Below are 19460 nucleotides of genomic sequence, written 5' to 3' on the forward strand. Positions count from 1 at the left end.
CTGGTCAAACATCTCTGGAGAGACCTGAAAATTGATGTGTAGCAACACTCCCCATCCAACCTGACAGAGTTTAAGAGGATCTGCAGAGAAGAATAGGAGAAACTCCCCAAATACAGGTGTGCCAAACTTGTAGCGTCATATTCAAGAAGACTTGAGGCTGTAATCACTGCCAAAGGGGCTTCAACAAAGTATTGAGTATTTCTGTTTTAAATTAGCAAAACATTTCTAAACCTGTTTTTTCTTTGCCATTATGGAGTATTGTGTGTAGATTGAGGAGGGGAAACGGATTTAATTCATTTTAGAATAAGGCTGTAACCTAAAAAAGTGGAAAAAGTCAAGGGGTCTGAATACTTTCCGAATGCACTGTATATCGGTTGATAGGTAGAGACTTCAGCTTTCTCCTGATATGTATATCAGTCCTGTAAAACAAAATGATTCCTGTAACACAAAATAACGTTTCACAAGCCCTGCGCTTTTAAAATGGATGTGTTCCTATGGGAATTTGAGCATGTTTAGAACAACAATATTAGGTAAGATCAGATTATTTATTTTTTTCATTTAAAAATAAAATGTATTTGTCAAACCTAGACTTTCAAATCTGAAAACATTTGACAATTAATAAATTAATCAGCCACGCTCAAGGTCCTAAATTCTATTATAACCGGCATCGATAAAATACATTGCTGTGCAGCCATCTTCATCGACCTGGCCAAGGCTTTCAGCTCTGTCATTCACCGCATTCTTATCGGCAGACTCAATAGCCTTGGCTTCTCAAATGACTGCCTCGCCTGGTTCACCAACTACTTCTCAGATAGAGTTCAGTGTGTCAAATCGGAGGGCCTGTTGCCCGAACCTCTGGCAGTCTATGGGGTTGCACAGGATTCAATTCTTGAGCCGACTCTTTTCTCTGTATATATCAATGATATCGCTCTTGCTGCTGGTGATTCTCTGATCCACCTCTAAACAGACGACACCATTCTGTATACATCTGGCCCTTCTTTGGACACTGTACTAACAAACCTCCAAACAAGCTTCAACGCCATGCAACACTCCTTCCGTGGGCTCCATCTGCTTTTAAATGCTTGTAAAACTATGTGCATGCTCTTCAACCAATTGCTGCCCGCACCCTTCCGCCTGACTACCATCACGACTCTGGATGGTTCTGACCTAGAATATGTGGACAACTACAAAGACCTAGGTGTCTGGTTAGACTGTAAACTCTCCTTCCAGACTCACATTAAACATCTCCATTCCAAATGTAAATCTATTTTGCAACACAGCCTCCTTCACTCATGCTGCCAAACATACCCTCCTAAATCTTACTATCCTACCGATCCTTGTCTTCTGCGATGTCATTTACAAAATAACCCCCAACACTCTACTCAGCAAACTGGATGTAGTCTATCACTGTGCCAACCGTTTTGTCACCAAAGCCCCATATACTACCTACCACTGCGACCTGTATGCTCTCGTTGGTTGGCCCTCACTACATATTCGTCGCCAAACCCATTGGCTCCAGGTCATCTATAAGTCTTTGCTCGGTAAAGCCCCGCCTTATCTCAGCTCACTGGTCACCATAGCAAAACCCACCCGTAGCACATGCAGGTATATTTCACTGGTCATCCCCAAAGCCAATACTTACTTTGGCACCCTTTCCTTCCAGTTCTCTGCTGCTAATGACTGGAATGAATTGCAAAAATCTCTGAAGCTGGAGACTCATATCTCCCTCTCTACCTTTAAGCATCAGCTGTCAGAGCAGCTTACTGATCACTGTACATGTACACAGCCAATCTGTAAATAGCACACCCAACTCATCCCCATATTATTACTTACCCTCTTGCTCCTTTTCACCCCAGTATCTCTACTTTCAAATCATCTGCACATCTATCACTCCAGTATTAATTCTAAATTGTAATTATTTTCTCCTCTATGGCCTATTCATTGCCTTACCTCCCTGCACACACTGTATATAGATTTTTATATTTTTATTTTCTATTGTGTTATTGACTGTACATTTGTTTGTGTAACTCTTTTGTTTTTGTCGCACTTCTTTGCTTTATCTTGGCCAGGTCGCAGTTGTAAATGAGAACTTGTCCTCAACTGGCCTACCTGGTTAAATAAAGGTGAAATAAAAATTTGAATGTGTACACTTCAGTTTTGGGGGGCCTGCTGTATCTTGTATCTCTGTAATAGTCCCGCAGTTTTACATTTTTAACAGTACTAAGCATGTGTTTGTAGGTCTTAGTTTTGAAACCAAAATGTACTTTGAGGGTAGCATACAATATTATGCGTAGTTTAGAAAATGCCACCATAGGGTGTCAGGGTTGAACAGGATAATCAATAGAGCATCAGCGTAATGGTAATAGTAATCATCAGTATAGCAGCAGCTTATGTTGTGAGTAGTTGTGTGTATGTATGTGGCATCAGTAGTATGTGTGCGAGGGCGTGTAAGTACTGTATGTGTGTATGCGTGTGATAAGTGTCTGTTGGTGTGTGTGTCTGAGTGGGTAGAAAGCTGTGGATGATTCAGTGCAGGTAGGCAGTGTGGAGAGTCTTTGGGAGCACAGTGAGCTATTAAACAGTCTTATGGCCAGGGGAAAGGAGCTGTCTCAGAGCGTTAGAAAGGATTGTTATTCAGAAGAGCAATAGCGATGAGTTCAAGAGGTTTGATTCCAGGCACATTCAGCTCCATCCCCTTGACGATCCAGAGGCTGCAGCTGTCTGACTGCTATCTACTACTGTGCTCCGGGGCCCACTGTGACAACAGGAGATTCAGTCCCTGCACAAAATACAAAAAGGGTAGTGTTGTTCAGACAGTCACAAGCTTCTCAATGTTTGACAAGGCCCAAAAAGAGACAAGGATTTCATTGTTGCATCATGGCACATAGCCTTCTGTACATCTGTTCACTCTTCTCCCACCCAACTCATAGTAGCAGGCATGGAACCCAGGCTGAGGAATTGACTGATTCTTGCTGTATTTCGTTATGGTATGATAATACTATTTCCCTTATTCGTTTACTGCCTTTGCTCCCATCATTTTTCTACAAACATTTCAGTATAATACTACCCGTTTTAATTTCAAACATTATTTATACCGTCCATCTTGCTTTATTCTTCTCTCCCCTAATACAATTGTGTATTACATTCTTTTTCAGAATGCCCAGGAGAAGGCTCAGGCCACCAGGTTTGATCCTCAGTGTAAGATTGCCATGCGGACATTTCTAATTCTCAGGGAGGACAGGTCACATTGGGCTGTCAATTTGAGACTTACGATATTACAAATCTCAGCCTGGTCTCGTACAAGCATGTAGTAAATTACTTCCCAAAGTGTATGTTGGGCTGTGTTTCCTTCTTGAAGTATAAGTGCTACTGAGTTTGAGGAGAGATTTGATGCCCATCTCGATGAATGGGAATCAAAGTCGCCTTGACTATCCAGAGGTTGCAGCTGTCTGACTGCTGTGTACTACTGTGCAAATCTCAGCCTGGTCTCGTACAAGCATGTAGTAAATTACTTCCCAAAGTGTATGTTGGGCTGTGTTTCCTTCTTGAAGTATAAGTGCTACTGAGTTTGAGGAGAGATTTGATGCCCATCTCGATGAATGGGAATCAAAGTCGCCTTGACTATCCAGAGGTTGCAGCTGTCTGACTGCTGTGTACTACTGTGCTCTGAGGCCAACTGTGACAACAGGATATACAATCCCCTTCCAAAAACTATTTGATAGTGTGATATAAGACTTAGAGAGCCTAGTGTAAGCTCCTCAATGCTTCTTAAGGCAGAGTTGAAGCACACAAAGAAGTGGTTTCACAAGCCCATGACAGAATAGTTTGCTCTCTACTTACTTACCCATCTTACAGTAAACTTGGAATCTTGGCTGAAGAATCTTTTGATTCTTGCTGCATTTTGTTGTTGTATGATAACTATTTTATTAATTTGCTTACTGACATTTGATCCCTTTCTATCGTTGTGAAAAATAGAGAAAGTTGCACACGATATGCTCCCAATGATAATGGATATAAAACATCAAACACTTAATTGTTTGAAATATCTCTGCAGATTGCAGAGTAGACAATGTGCCAGAGCCAAAAAAAGATAAGACTGCTCCCGAAGGAGGACAAATAACACCTGACCGTCATTACGAAACCGACGATGCCATTTCTGTTCTGGTAAAAGAAAAAGGAGCAAATGACTACCCCAAGTTTATGCTTATGCGGTTCAAATTTGGAACTGGGGACAATGCCACTGACGTCAAGGAGAGATTTTATGCCAATCTAGATGCCAAGATACAATTATCCCCCTTGACGATCCAGAAGCTACAGGTGTCTGACTCCACTGTGTACTACTGTGCTCTGAGTCGCACTGAGACAACAGGAAAAACAATCCTCTTACAAAAACATACTGTAGGCCTAGACAATGAATGACAATGAATCTACTCCTGTATAACACAGTCAGTGGTGAGTTTGTCATGTAAGTCTTGGTGGGGCAAACCCCGCAAAAAATGTTTTGATGCTTGCCAGCAAAGCCACTACACAACACTAAACAATACATTAATTGCACTATAATGGTGACAAACAGTGCCCACAAACTGTTAGGGCCTACATAAAGCTGTCCAAACAGCAGAGTCCTAACAGCAGTCCCAACACCCTACCACTGCTACACCTGGCTATAAGCGGAGCCTTGTTTGGCAGCGAAACAGTAAATTATGCCTCATATACTGCCTTTAAAAAAACATAGCTTTCATGGCTGACTTTCTGAAACATATGTGGTTTCTACTGACAATTGAGATGTACAAACTATGGAATAAGGGGGAGATGAGCAAATAAGAAGCAATCAATAATTTAGATTGATATTAATGAGCGAGCTAGGATGGACGTAGTCATTATAACTATTTGTTCAGCACTTTTAAAATGTACAGCGACAGAGTTCAGAACATGGGCTGATATTTCAGTATTCTCCCTGTACACCAAGTCAGAACCGTAGGATAAATAAAGGGGGAATATAAGCAGACAATGAAAGCTCTTACAATATTTGATGATTACATTTCTCTAAAACAGGTTATAGGCTACATGTGCACCACCAAGTCAGAAGCATAGGCGAAATTAAGAGTTGGAAAAGGTATCAAATTATTAGGGTGAGGCACATGGGCTACTAATAGCTTACTACACAACATACACTTAGTATTACGTTCTAAGCTACAGCCATGTTTAGGTAAGTTACTTTCTAAATGTAATCTGTTAGTTACCTGTGAAATTGTAATCAGTAACGTTAACTTTTGGATTACCCAAATTAATCTGATTATTCAGTTTTAGATTTCTTTCCCCTTGAGGCAATAGAAGAAGACAAAATGTATGTTACCAATTGAATGACATCTATTGCAGGATAAATCAATGTTAAAGTTAACATAGCTGGCCATATATGGATGTTAAATGTTGCTTTATGGGTTGTTTATGTCGGCTTCTTCTAACCCATCGGTTTCTACTACATACAATTAAATTATCTTTATATTAAAAACCAAAGTCTATCAGAATTCCAGTCATTCCAATAAATGTTATACCCCTTGATCTTCAAGAATAGGATTTAGAAATATGGAAGTATAGATTAGCCAAATTGTTTTACTTGAGCATAACCCTAAAATTAAGGACTTATTAGCCAGCCCTACTCTCTTGATTATGATTTTGTTGTCATGGAGGACTGATTGGGCTCATTGATTTGAGTTGAAAAATAAATACTGCGCTCATGGAATGGCATGCTTTGAGCACCTCTGAAAAGTGCTCAAACTGCTAATTACATGTGAAAAAATGAATGTCATATGCTACGTTTGTTATAGTCCTATTGTTAACCTTTTTGTTGGTGACACATTGATATCTTGATAATATGCAGCTGTTTAAAGGGCAAATTCACAGATGAAACAATAACAAAATGTACACCCTGCCTCTGTTTTGGTAAAAAGCTGAGGGATGGGCCTGGAGAAATGTAACCACTCAGATTAATAGAGAGTTGTGGATGCGAGGACTGACCATCCATGATAGCAAAATTATTTTTTTAACCATGTTATGTAGCTATACAGTGTTTGCTTAAATGTACAATGTTTACAAACAGTGGAGAAAAACAAACTTATATTTTGGGGTCTCATGGAGTGTGACACTTAAACTAAATCAAATCCAATTTTATTTGTCACATACACATGGTGTAACGGTTGTCTTGGAAAGAAGGAGAGGACCAAAGCACAGCGTGGTGGGTGTTCATCTTATTTTAAAGAAACTGAACACTTTCAAAAACAAAACAACAAAGTGAAAACCGAAACAGTTCTATCTGGTGCAGACACACAAAGACTGAAAACAACTACCCACAAAACACAATAGAAAACAGGCTACCGAAATATGGTTCTCAATCAGGGACAATGATTGACAACTGCCTTTGATTGAGAACCATATCAGGCCAAACACAGAAAATCATAGAAAAACTAACATAGACAAGCCACCCAACTCACGCCCTGACCATACTAAAACAAAAGACAAAACAAAGGAACTAAGGTCAGAACGTGACACATGGTTAACAGATGTTAATGCAAGTGTTGCGAAATGCTTGTGCTTCTAGTTCCGACAATGCAGTAATAACCAACAAGTAATCTAACCTAACAATTCCACAACAACTACCTTAAACAAACAAGGGTAAAGGGATAAAGAATATGTACATAAAGATATATGAATGAGTGATGGTACAGAACGGGATAGGCAAGATGCCGTAGATGGTATCGAGTACAGTATATACATATCAGATGAGTAATGTAAGGTATGTAAACATTATATTAAGTGGCATTGTTTAAAGTGGCTAGTGATACATTTTTTACATAAATGTTCTATTATTAAAGTGCCTGGAGTTGAGTCAGTATGTTGGCAGCAGCCACTCAATGTTAGTGGTGGGTGTTTAACAGTCTGATGGCCTTGAGATAGAAGCTGTTTTTCAGTCTCTCGTTCCCTGCTTAGATGCACCTGTACTGACCTCGCCTTCTGGATGATGAACAGCGGGGTGAACAGGCGGTGGCTCGGGTGGTTGTTTTCCTTGATGATCTTTATGGCCTTTCTGTGACATCGGGTGGTGTAGGTGCCCTGCAGGCCAGGTAGTTTGCCCCCGGTGTTGCGTTGTGCAGACCTCACTATCCTCTGGAGAGCCTTACGGCTGTGGGCAGAGCAGTTGCCGTACCAGGTGGGGACACAGCCCGACAGGATGCTCTCGATTGTGCATCTGTAAAAGTTTGTGAGTGCTTTTGGTGACAAGCCGAATTTCTTCAGCCTCCTGAGGTTGAAGAGGCACTGCTGCGCCTTCTTCACCACTCTGTCTGTGTGGGTGGACCAATTCAGTTTGTCCGTGATGTGTATGCCGAGGGACTTAACTTTCTACCCTCTCCACTACTGTCCCATCGATGTGGATAGGGGGGGTGCTCCCTCTGCTGTTTCCTGAAGTCCACGATCATCTCCTTTGTTTTGTTGACGTTGAGAGTGAGGTTAATTTCCTGACACCACACTCCGAGGGCCCTCACCGCCTCCCTATAGGCCGTCTCGTCGTTGTTGGTAATCAAGCCTACCACTGTAGTGTCGTACGCAAACTTGATGATTGAGTTGGAAGCATGCGGAGTGGAGATGTTGTTACCTACCCTCACCACCTGGGGGCGGCCCGTCAGGAAGTCCAGGACCCAGTTGCACAGGGCGGGGTCGAGACCCAAGGTCTCGAGCTTGATGATGAGTTTGGAGGGTACTATGGTGTTAAATGCTGAGCTGTAGTCGATGAACAGCATTCTCACATAGGTCTTCCTCTTGTCCAGATAAGTTCGGGCCGTGTCCAGTGTCGTTGCGATTGCGTCGTCTGTGGACCTATTGAGGTGGTAAGCAAATTGGAGTGGGTCTAGGGTATCAGGTAGGGTGGAGGTGATATCGTCCTTGACTAGTCTCTCAAAGCACTTCATGATGATGGAAGTGAGTGCTACAGGGCGGTAGTCGTTTAGCTCAGTTACCTTAGCTTTCTTGGGAACAGGAACAATGGTGGCCCTCTTGAAGCATGTGGGAACAGCAAACTGGGATAAGGATTGATTGAATATGTCTGTAAACACACCAGCCAGCTCTGAGGACGCGGCTGGGGATGCCATCTGGGCCTGCAGCCTTGCGATGGTTAACACGTTTATATGTTTTACTCACGTTGGCTGCAGTGAAGGAGAGTTCACAGGTTTTGGTAGCGGGCCGTGTCAGTGGCACTGTATTGGCCTTATTGCGAGAAAATAAGTTGTTTAGTCTGCCTGGGAGCAAGACATCCTGATCCACGACGGGGCTGGTTTTCTTTTTGTAATCCGTGATTGACTGTAGACCCTGCCACATACCTCTTGTGTCTGAGCCGTTGAATTGCGACTCTACTTTATCTCTATACTGACACTTAGCTTGTTTGATTGCCTTGCGGAGGGCATAGCTACACTGTTTGTATTCGGTCATGTTTCCGGTCACCTAGCCCTGGTTAAAAGCAGTGGTTCACGCTTTCAGTTTCGCGCGAATGCTGCCATCAATCCACGGTTTCTGATTTGGGAATGTTTTAATAGTTGCTGTGGGCACGACATCGCCAATGCACTTGCTAATGAACTCGCTCCACGAATCTGCGTATTCGGCAATGTTGTTGTTGGACGTAATGCGGAACATATCCCAATCCACGTGATTGAAGCAATCTTGAAGCGTGGAATCAGATTGGTCGGACCAGCGTTGAACAGACTAAGTTCATGAGTCATTTTTAACTTATATTCTTCGAGAATCAACGGATATACAGTACCAGTCAAAAGTTTGTACAGACTTACTCATTAAAATCAAATCAAACTTTGTCACATGTGCTGAATATAACAGGTGTAGACGTGAAATGTTTATTTACAAGCCCTTAACTCTTTCTTGAACTGCATTGTTGGTTAAGAAATTATTTACCAAATAAACTAAAGTAACAAAATAACAATAACGAGGCTATATAAAGGGCGTACCGAGTCAATGTGTGGGGTTATATTTGTATTTTTTTAATTTAACAAGGCAAGTCAGGAAGCTTGGCCCCAGTGATGTATTGGGCCGTACACATTACCCTCTGTTGTGTCTTAAGGTCAGATGCCGAGCAGTTGCCATACCAGGTGGTGATGCAACCGGTCTGAATGCTCTCGATGGTGCAGCTGTAGAACTTTTTGAGGATCTGGGGACCCATGCCAAATCTTTTCAGTCTCCAGACGGGGAAAAGGTGCTGTCGTGCCCTCTTCATGACTGTCTTGGTGTGTTTGGACCATGATAGTTTGTTGGTGATGTGGACCCCAAGGAACTTGAAACTCTCAACTGGCTCCACTACAGCCCCTTCGATGTTAATGGGGCCTGTTCGGCCCGCCTTTTTCTGTAGTCCACGATCAGCTCCTTTGTCTTGCTCACGTTGAGGGAGAGGTTGTTGTCTTGGCATCACACTGCCAGGTCTCTGACTTCCTCCCTATAGGCTTTCTCATCGTTGTCGGTAATCAGGCCTACCACTGTTGTGTCGTCAGCAAACTTAATTATTGTGTTGGGTTTTTCTTTACGTTTACTGTTTTCTACATTGTGGAATAATAGTGAAGACATCAAAACTATGAAATAACACACATGGAATCATGTAGTAACCAAAAAAGTGTCAAACAAATTAAGATTCTTCAAAGTAGCCACCCTTTGCCTTGATGACAGCTTTGCTCACTTGGCATTCTCTCAACCAGCTTCATGAGGAATGCTTGTCCAACAGTCTTGAAGGAGTTCCCACATATGCTAAGCACTTGTTGGCTGCTTTTCCTTCACTCTGCGGTCCAACTCATCCCAAAACATCTCAATTGGGTTGAGGTCGGGTGATTGTGGAGGCCAGGTCATCTGATGCAGCACTCCATCACTCTCCTTGGTCAAATAGTCCGTACGGGGCATGTTCACTAGCAAGCGATAAATTGCTGCGTGCCGCTTAGGCCGCCTATTGTGACTTGTTTGTGGGCGTGCTGGCAGCATATAGCAGCACGTTCGATTGTGAGTCAAGTATTCAGCATAGCATGTTTGTATGAATGTCTTGTTATTAAATAGGTAAATAGTAATATGCTCTAAATGCTCTGGTGACAAACTTTGCTGCCCTGTTTCCAATTGTCCACATTGCTGGGAGAACCTTTTCAAGTAAGTAAATACATTACAGTAAATATACAGTAAATATGGCTTGTCACCTAAAACACTCAAACTTTTACAGATGCACAATCAAGAGCATCCGGCAACTGCACCGCCCTCAACTGTAAGGCTCTCCAGAGGGTAGTGCGGTCTGCACAACGCATCACCGGGAGCAAACTACCTGCCCTCCAGGACACCTTCAGCACCCGATGTCATCGGAATGCCGAAAAGATCATTCATGACAACAACCACCCGAGCCACTGCCTGTTGATCTGGTAGGAGAAAATCCAAAGAAAAACCAACTAGAATTTGATTTTTTTGAGAGCCCATGCTCTTCCAATGGAACGTATCGGTAAAAAATGTAATCTAGCTCCCAGTATGCGATTCCAATGGCTTCCGCTGGGTGTAAATGGTCTTTGTTCGAGGTTTCAGGCTTGTTTCTTCCAAAACAAGGAAGAATAATGAGTTTTAGTACAGGGACATAGACTTGGATATTCGTGTATGCGCGCGCGAAGAAAAGGACACACACCTGCTAATACCATTTTCCTTTTGAACATACTTCTTTCCGTATGAAATATTATAGTTTAATTACATTTTAGGGTATCTGAGGATTGCATAGAAACATATTTTGACTTGTTTTAACAGAGTTTAGCGGTAGCTTTTTGGATTCCTTTCTCTGCATGTTGTACAAGTGGATTACTCAAATTGATGACACCAACTAAACAGACTTTTTGGGATATAAAGAAGGATTTTATCTAACAAAACGACACGACATGTTGTAGCTGGGACCCTCTGAATGAAAAATCAGAGGAAGATTTTCAAAAAGTAAGTGAATATTTAATCGCTATTTGTGAATTTATGAAATCTGTGCTGGTGGAAAAATATTTTGATGTGGGGTGCCGTCCTCCAAAAATCACATGGCTTGCTTTCGCTGTAAAGCCTACTGTAAATTGGACAGTGCAGTTAGATTAACAAGAATTTAAGCTTTTAACTGATATAAAACACTTGTATGTACATAAATGTTGGATATCCATAATTTTTATGATTATTCATTTGAGTTGCGCGCCTGCAGTTTCACCGGAAGTTGTTGCACTAGTGGGGTGCCTAGCCTTAAGAAGGTTTAAAAACAGCCATCACTGACATGGAGAGGCTGCTGTCAACATACAGACTCAAATCTCTGGCCACTTGAACTTAATAAAGGTATCACTAGTCACCTTAAATAACACCACTTTAATAATGTTTACATATCCTACACTACTCATTTCATATGTATATACTATTCTATACCATCTAATGCATCTTGCCTACGCCGGCACGGCCATCGCTCATCCATATGTACAGTTGAAGTTGAAAGTTCCTGACATTTAATCCTAGTAAAAATTCCATGTCTTACGTTAGTTAGGATCACCACTTCATTTTAAGAATGTGAAATGTCAGAATAATAGTAGAGAGAATGATTTATTTCAGCTTTTATCTATTTTGTCACTCCCAGTGGGTCAGAAGTTTACATACACTCAATTAGTATTTGGTAGCATTGCCTTTAAATTGTTTACTTGGGTCAAACATTTTGGGTAGCCTTTCACAAGCTTCCCACAATAAGTTGGGTGAATTTTGGCCCATTCCTCCTGACAGAGATGGTGTAACTGAGTCAGGTTTGTAGGCCTCCTTGCACTCACACACTTTTTCAGTTCTGCCCACATATTTTCTATGGGATTGAGGTCAGGGCTTTGTGATGGCCACTCCAATACCTTGGCTTTGTTGTCCTTAAGCCATTTTGCCACAACTTTGGAAGTATGCTTGGGGTCATTGTCCATTTGGAAGACCCATTTGCGATCAAACTTTAACTTCCTGACTGATGTCTTGAGATGTTGCTTCAATATATCCACATAATTGTCCTTCCTCATGATGCCGTCTATTTTGTGAAGTGCACCAGTCCCTCCTGCAGCAAAGCATCCCCACAACATGATGCTGCCACCCCCGTGCTTCACGGTTAGGATGGTGTTCTTCGACTTGCAAGCCTCCCCCTTTTTACTCCAAACATAACGATGGTCATTATGGCCAAACAGTTCTATTTTTGTTTCATCAGACCAGAGGACATTTCTCCAAAAAGTACGATCTTTGTCCCCATGTGCAGTTGCAAACAGTAGTCTGGCTTTTTTATGGCAGTTTTGGAGCAGTGGCTTCTTCCTTGCTGAGCGGTCTTTCAGGTTATGTCGATATAGGACTCGTTTTACTGTGGATATAGATACTTTTGTACCTGTTTCCTCCAGAATCTTCACAGGGTCCTTTGCTGTTGTTTTGGGATTGATTTGCAATTTTTGCACTAAAGTACGTTCATCTCTAGGAGACAGAACACGTCTCCTTCCTGAGCGGTATGATGGCTTCGTGGTCCCATGGTGTTTATACTTGCGTACTATTGTTTGTACAGATGAACGTGGTACCTTCAGGCGTTTCGGAATTGCTCCCAAGGATGAACCAGACTTGTGGAGGTCTAATATTATATTTATCCCTGTAAAAAAAAAAACTCCAAATGCATTTGTAGGTAGCTTGCTAACAACCATGGAGGGTGAAATGATAGCAGCCCCAACTGTCAAAGTGAGAGAGTATGCTATTCTGGATAGGGCAGGTACTTGTGTGTAGTTCCAGTCCCTAGAAGTGAGGATGGAGATAATAGTAACATAATATTCACTGCGGTGTAATTTGAGTATAATGAAGTCTGTTTCTTGTGCGGTTTTCTGTCCTCAGGTAAAGAGAGCTATGAAAGCCTGTGGACAGATGAAGAGGTCCCAGTGAAGAGCAGTGGTTCTGGTCCTGGGGACTCCAAGGGGTGCATATTTTTGTTTATGCATTAGTGCTGCACAGCTGATTCAATTGATCAACTCCTCATCAAGCTTCCAGTGGTATTTATGTATTCATTTGTGATGCTATCATTGATATGATCATGTTATTATAAGTTAATACTTTGCAGCGCCACCTTTTGCTGCGATTACAGCTGTAAGTCGCTTGGGGTATGTCTCTATCAGTTTTGCACATCGAGAGACTGAAATTTTTTCCCATTCCTCCTTGCAAAACAGCTCGAGCTCAGTGAGGTTGGATGGAGAGCATTGTTGAACAGCAGTTTTCAGTTCTTTCCACAGATTCTCGATTGGATTCAGGTCTGGACTTTGACTTGGCCATTCTAACACCTGGATATGTTTATTTTTGAACCATTCCATTGTAGATTTTGCTTTATGTTTTGGATCATTGTCTTGTTGGAAGACAAATCTCCGTCCCAGTCTCAGGTCTTTTGCAGACTCCATCATGTTTTCTTCCAGAATGGTCCTGTATTTGGATCCATCCATCTTCCCATCAATTTTAACCATCTTCCCTGTCCCTGCTGAAGAAAAGCAGGCCCAAACCATGATGCTGCCACCACCATGTTTGACAGTGGGGATGGTGTGTTCATTGTGATGAGCTGTGTTGCTTTTACGCCAAACATAACGTTTTGCATTGTTGCCAAAAAGTTCAATTTTGGTTTCATCTGACCAGAGCACCTTCTTCCACATGTTTGGTGTGTCTCCCAGGTGGCTTGTGGCAAACTTTAAATGACACTTTTTATGAATATCTTTAAGAAATGGCTTTCTTCTTGCCACTTCCATAAAGGCCAGATTTGTGCAATATACGACTGATTGTTGTCCTATGGACAGAGTCTCCCACCTCAGCTGTAGATCTCTGCAGTTCGTCCAGAGTGATCATGGGCCTCTTGGCTGCATCTCTGATCAGTCTTCTCCTTGTATGAGCTGAAAGTTTAGAGGGACGGCCAAGTCTTGGTAGGTTTGCAGTGGTCTGATACTCCTTCCATTTCAATATTATCGCTTGCACGGTGCTCCTTGGGATGTTTAAAGCTTGGGAAATCTTTTTGTATCCAAATCCGGCTTTAAACTTCTTCACAACAGTATCTCGGACCTGCCTGGTGTGTTCCTTGTTCTTCATGATGCTCTCTGCGCTTTTAACGGACCTCTGAGACTATCACAGTGCAGGTGCATTTATACGGAAACTTGATTACACACAGGTGGATTGTATTTATCATCATTAGTCATTTAGGTCAACATTGGATCATTCAGAGATCCTCACTGAACTTCTGGAGAGAGTTTGCTGCACTGAAAGTAAAGGGGCTGAATAATTTTGCACGCCCAATTTTTCAGTTTTTGATTTGTTAAAAAAGTTTGAAATATCCAATAAATGTCGTTCCACTTCATGATTGTGTCCCACTTTTTGTTGATTCTTCACAAAAAAATAGAGTTTTATATCTGTATGTTTGAAGCCTGAAATGTGGCAAAAGGTCGCAAAGTTCAAGGGGGCCGAATACTTTCGCAAGGCACTGTATATATATATAGACTGTTTTTAAGTTGATACAACTGGCTATGATAGCTGAGGTTCATAGCTAGGTTCTGAACTAATATGTATACCAAACGTTTTAGGGTCCAGACAGAGATCAGCTACATAACTAGCTACACATCCATAGGCATACAAGCATTTTTATCCTACACTGCACAATGAGCAGGAAAATAGTTAGCTAGCTACGTTATTTCATCTATCTGCATTGCATGGCAAATATCAGCAAGGCAAGCTTACAAAATTGTACATTCAATTTGCAATAAGTGCTTTAGCTAGCTAGATTCTTTGCATCCACTGTTTTACAAGATGATAGCCTGGTTTACTGGTTGTTTCAGAAGTCCCTAAAGCATTAAACAACCAGAATTACAATTTCATACTCATGTCACAACTCCCATAAAGCTAGCCAGCTAGCTGGCTTTTGTTAGCTAGTCAGCTAGCTTGCTAAATCACAATTTTCATAAATTAACTTTATGATAAAAATGCATACTCGTTTATCTCTACATTAACTAACATTCCTTTCAATGATACATTTCTTGCATGATTCGTTATGACGTTAAAATCACTTTGCTTCCATCCTAGTATTTTTGTCAGCCATATTTGCTGAAGAAAGTCTCCAGCCTTGGCTACATGGGGCATTACACAGTCTGGAGGTGTGTTTTGGGTCATTGTCCTGTTGAAAAATAAATGATAGTCCCACTAAGCGCAAATCAGATGGGATGGCGTATCGCTGCAGAATGCTGTGGTTGCCATGCTGGTTAAGTGTGCCTTGAATTCGAAATAAATCACTGACAGTGTCACCAGCAAAGCACCTCCACACCACTTCCTCCATGCTTCACAGTGGGAACCACACATGCGGAGATCTGCGTCTCACAAAGACATGGCAGTTGGACTCTTCAGAACAAAGAACAGATTTCCACCAGTCTACTGTCCATTACAGTCTAATGTCCATCGTGTTTCTTGGCTCAAGCAAGTCTCTTCTTATTATTGGTATCCTTTTAGTAGTGGTTTCTTTGCAGCAATTTGACAATGAAGGCCTGATTCACACAGTCTCTGCTGAGCAGTTGATGTTAAGATGTGTCTGTTACTTGAACTCTGAAGCATTTATTTGGGCTGCAATTTCTGAGGCTGGTATCGAATGAACTTATCCTTTGCAGCAGAGGTAATTCTGGGTCTTCCTTTCCTGTGGCGGCCCTCATGAGAACCAATTTTATCATAGCGGTTGATGGTTTTGCGACTGCACTTGAAGAAACTTCATGTCTTAAAGTAATGATGGACTGTCGTTTCCCTTCGCTTATTTGAGCTGTTCTTGCCATAATATGGACTTGGTCTTTTACCAAATAGGGCTATCTTCTTTATCCCACCCCTAACGTGCACATTAATCAACGTTTCAGTAAAAGTGCCGGTTTCAGTCCCTGGCCAGGTTAATAAAAACAATTACAATATAGACAATTATTCTACAATGTAGAACATAGTAAAAATAAAGAAAAACCCTTGAATGAGTAGGTGTGTCCAAACTTTTGACTGGTACTTATATATAATTTATTAGTCCAAAAATGGATGTAGCAACTACAGATGGATGTAGCAACTGCCCCTTTTAAGTTTATCAAAAGTGTGCGAGTTTGAGCATGTGTCCATTAGTCGTATGGATATTTTTTTATCAGCATGAATTAGATTGAGCAATAAAAGCCACACATTTATTCCATAAGGCTGGGATCTGCACTATGCAGGAATTGTAAGAGCGCATTTTTCAGAGGCTATCCACGGGTTTCAAAAACAATTGATAGATAAGCAGCTGAAACTTCTTGAATTCAACCATTATTGGGTTCAAATACACATTTAGATTTGTGAACAGCCATCCACAACAACCAGGCAGGCGCAAATGGCTAAATGTGAGAGCAGCAGTGTGATTCACATCGATGCGCTATGTAGATATCAATAATAAGTGATATCCGTATCGCCAGACTACACCACTGCTATCATTCTTACTTCTAAGCCTTTATTCTGGTTGGATAATCTTTGGATGCCGAAAGCAGTCACATCAAAAACATTTGGTTTGTCATCATAGTGGTCAGACTCGCTCAGATAGTACAAATTCAAATTTGCGCCTTTTGTCAATACTGATTTGAATGTCATTGAGAAAATAGAAATATTTTTTCCGCAAACATCCTTTCTGAATTTAAAGTAATTTTCGAAGTAATCTAGTTTTTCAAAAGTATCTGATTACAATATTTGTTTTGCTCGTAATGTAACAGATTGCAGTTATTGTTTATTTGTAATTCCTTACATGTAACTATTACATGTAATCCGTTACTCCCCAACCCTGGCTACAGTAGACATATCTCATCTCATATTACATGTAATCCGTTACTCCCCAACCCTGGCTACAGTAGACATATCTCATATTACATCATTTATGCAGCAGCATACAATACATTTTTGGATTTACCTTGTGCTGTGCTCACTTGAACAGGACGGTGGCACGGCCGTCCTTCCTGGGCAAATTTTGTCATCAGTCTGGCATTCTCTGGATTTATGGTGCTTTCAAGACAACAGGAAACTCGGAAAAAAACAAGGTTGATTAATGATTGCGTCAGTGATCTTCAGGTCAGGGTTCTAGAAAGATAGTTCAAAACGTATTTTCCCAGTCGGAGCTCATCCCCCCCCATTGACCGCATGGCCAATGTTGAATGTTTATCCTTTTTAAGCTTGGAAAATTGAACCTTAAACCCAGATTTGGGACCACGCACCCACTCCACTGAATAGCAGGCTAGTGATCGCTTGCAGTTAGCCACAGTTCCTTCCAAACCACTCACTGTTGAATTTGCGATTTCCAACTTGTGTAATGTTTGTCCAATGAACACCAATACGTTTTATCTATAATTTCTCATTATTTCTCTTTATATCACAAGGATTAAAAAGGACTTCCTAGTAGATTGTAGACTTGATTCATTATGACTGCTAGCTAAGATTTTGGAAGTATGAGGTTGACATGATCAGTCCAATCAAAGCTACTGTCGATATGTGATTTGATGTAATTTTATCTGTGGCCAATGACGTTGAGCCTTCTTGGATAGGCACATCTAATGTAACTCTATGGCTTGAATTTTCGAGCTCTACCCTTAGATCTGGCGGAGACATATTGTCCCCATGAATGACAGAACACTGAGCCAATCACGGCGCAACTAGAGAACATTAGCAACCCCTATGCTCTGTATTTTTTCCGCTGGCTGCCCTACCACCACTGAAGGCACTGAGCTAGGCCGAAACACCTGCATTTTGAAGCTGCCTTACTCAAGAAAGAAAAAAAGAGACCATGTTTGTATGCAGTTTTATTAACTCAATAATATATATATTGTTTTACATTGTATGCAAACTGATATGTGACACGTGTTAATGCCAGAATAACATGCAAAACAGGCTCTGCCCCACCTGCCCTGAAAGACGGGTCACTTTGAAAATCGACAATAACTATCTCACTGATAATAATGATTATTATTAGTATAGGAAGTAGGACAGTATTATTGGCTTATGTTTTTTATCTCAATAAAGCAACCTCTTCCAATGTCGCTAGCTAGAAATATACATTTGAGGCATTTAATCACATTCAAATATTTCATGGATTAGAGGTATTTCTGTTCCACTATGAATGTACTAGAAAATAGCAATACACAACATTGTGTACTGAGTAATGGAAAATCCAGCGTCAACCACAAAGGGGCACCATTACCAAGTTACTGTTACTTTCTATTCTGAAATGCCTTGTCTATTTGAGCATCCCCTCTGTGCTGCTGCATGGCCTAGGCCTGTGCTGCCACAGAGACAGGAATCAATCTCATTCAATCTATCATTTGTTTTTGCTCTTTCTAGCATCAGAATACAATGAACGGTAGCGGATGTTTGAATTCAATGCAGACATTTCTAATTCTCATTGTGGCCTCAGGCAAATGTATGTGATATATTTAGCACCTCACTTTAACATTAGCTTTACTAGAGCAGAGGTAAAATGCTGTTACCATTACATGATATGTAAAAGTGAAACAGTATGTTACGCCATTACCATTTGGATTTTATTGTACTATATCTGTGTACAGTAGTAATATTTTGTTTCCTGCATTATCTTTACAGAACTGATTACTGGGGATCACATAACTCCTGTAAAGCACGGAGTCATCTGGACAGAGGGAGAATCTGTGACACAGTTACTCATATGATACTGTTAACCCAAAAACTAGCCAATGGGGTCCAAGGCCTACTGTAGTTACTTTTATTTAACTAGGCAAGTCAGTTACAAAACAAGTTCTTATTTGCAATGACAGCCTACCGGAGAACAGTTGGTTAACTGCCTTGTTCAGGGGCAGAACAACAGATTTTATCGCGTCAGCTCAGGGATTCAATCCAGCAACCTTTTGGTTACTGGCCCAACATGTTAAGGGAATTTTTATCTATAATTATGTATACATTTCAATCAGGATGAATTAAAGGACTATTATGTTACTGTACATGTATGAATGTTCTTTCTTGCTCCCATTTCCAATTGTATATAATGTAGTCAGGAGTTTAGAACAATGCCTTGGTACAAATGAATTAACTATCTCCAGATGGCAGGGACGGACTATCTCCAGACTGTCTAGAATGCTTATCTACACTGACTGACCCTGGCTCTAGGCGAGGAGGGAAGGCTTGAGAACTATAGGGCCTTTCTACCAGTGTCGAGAAGAGACGGAACATTTAGAAAACGCTGACGTCATTTTCAGTTTATAACCTGTGGTGAAATGTGTATGAACTTAGTACTCTCTTGAATTAAAGGCTGTTACCTGACTTTTAAGACCGGGGCTCTGTCCATTCTTATAAAATAAGGGTCTTACAAACCCTTAATGCATTGACAGAGTGTTTAATTTTGATTGGGAATTAAAACA

Source organism: Oncorhynchus masou, chromosome 17, assembly GCF_036934945.1.
Source record: "Oncorhynchus masou masou isolate Uvic2021 chromosome 17, UVic_Omas_1.1, whole genome shotgun sequence".
Lineage (NCBI taxonomy): Eukaryota > Metazoa > Chordata > Actinopteri > Salmoniformes > Salmonidae > Oncorhynchus > Oncorhynchus masou.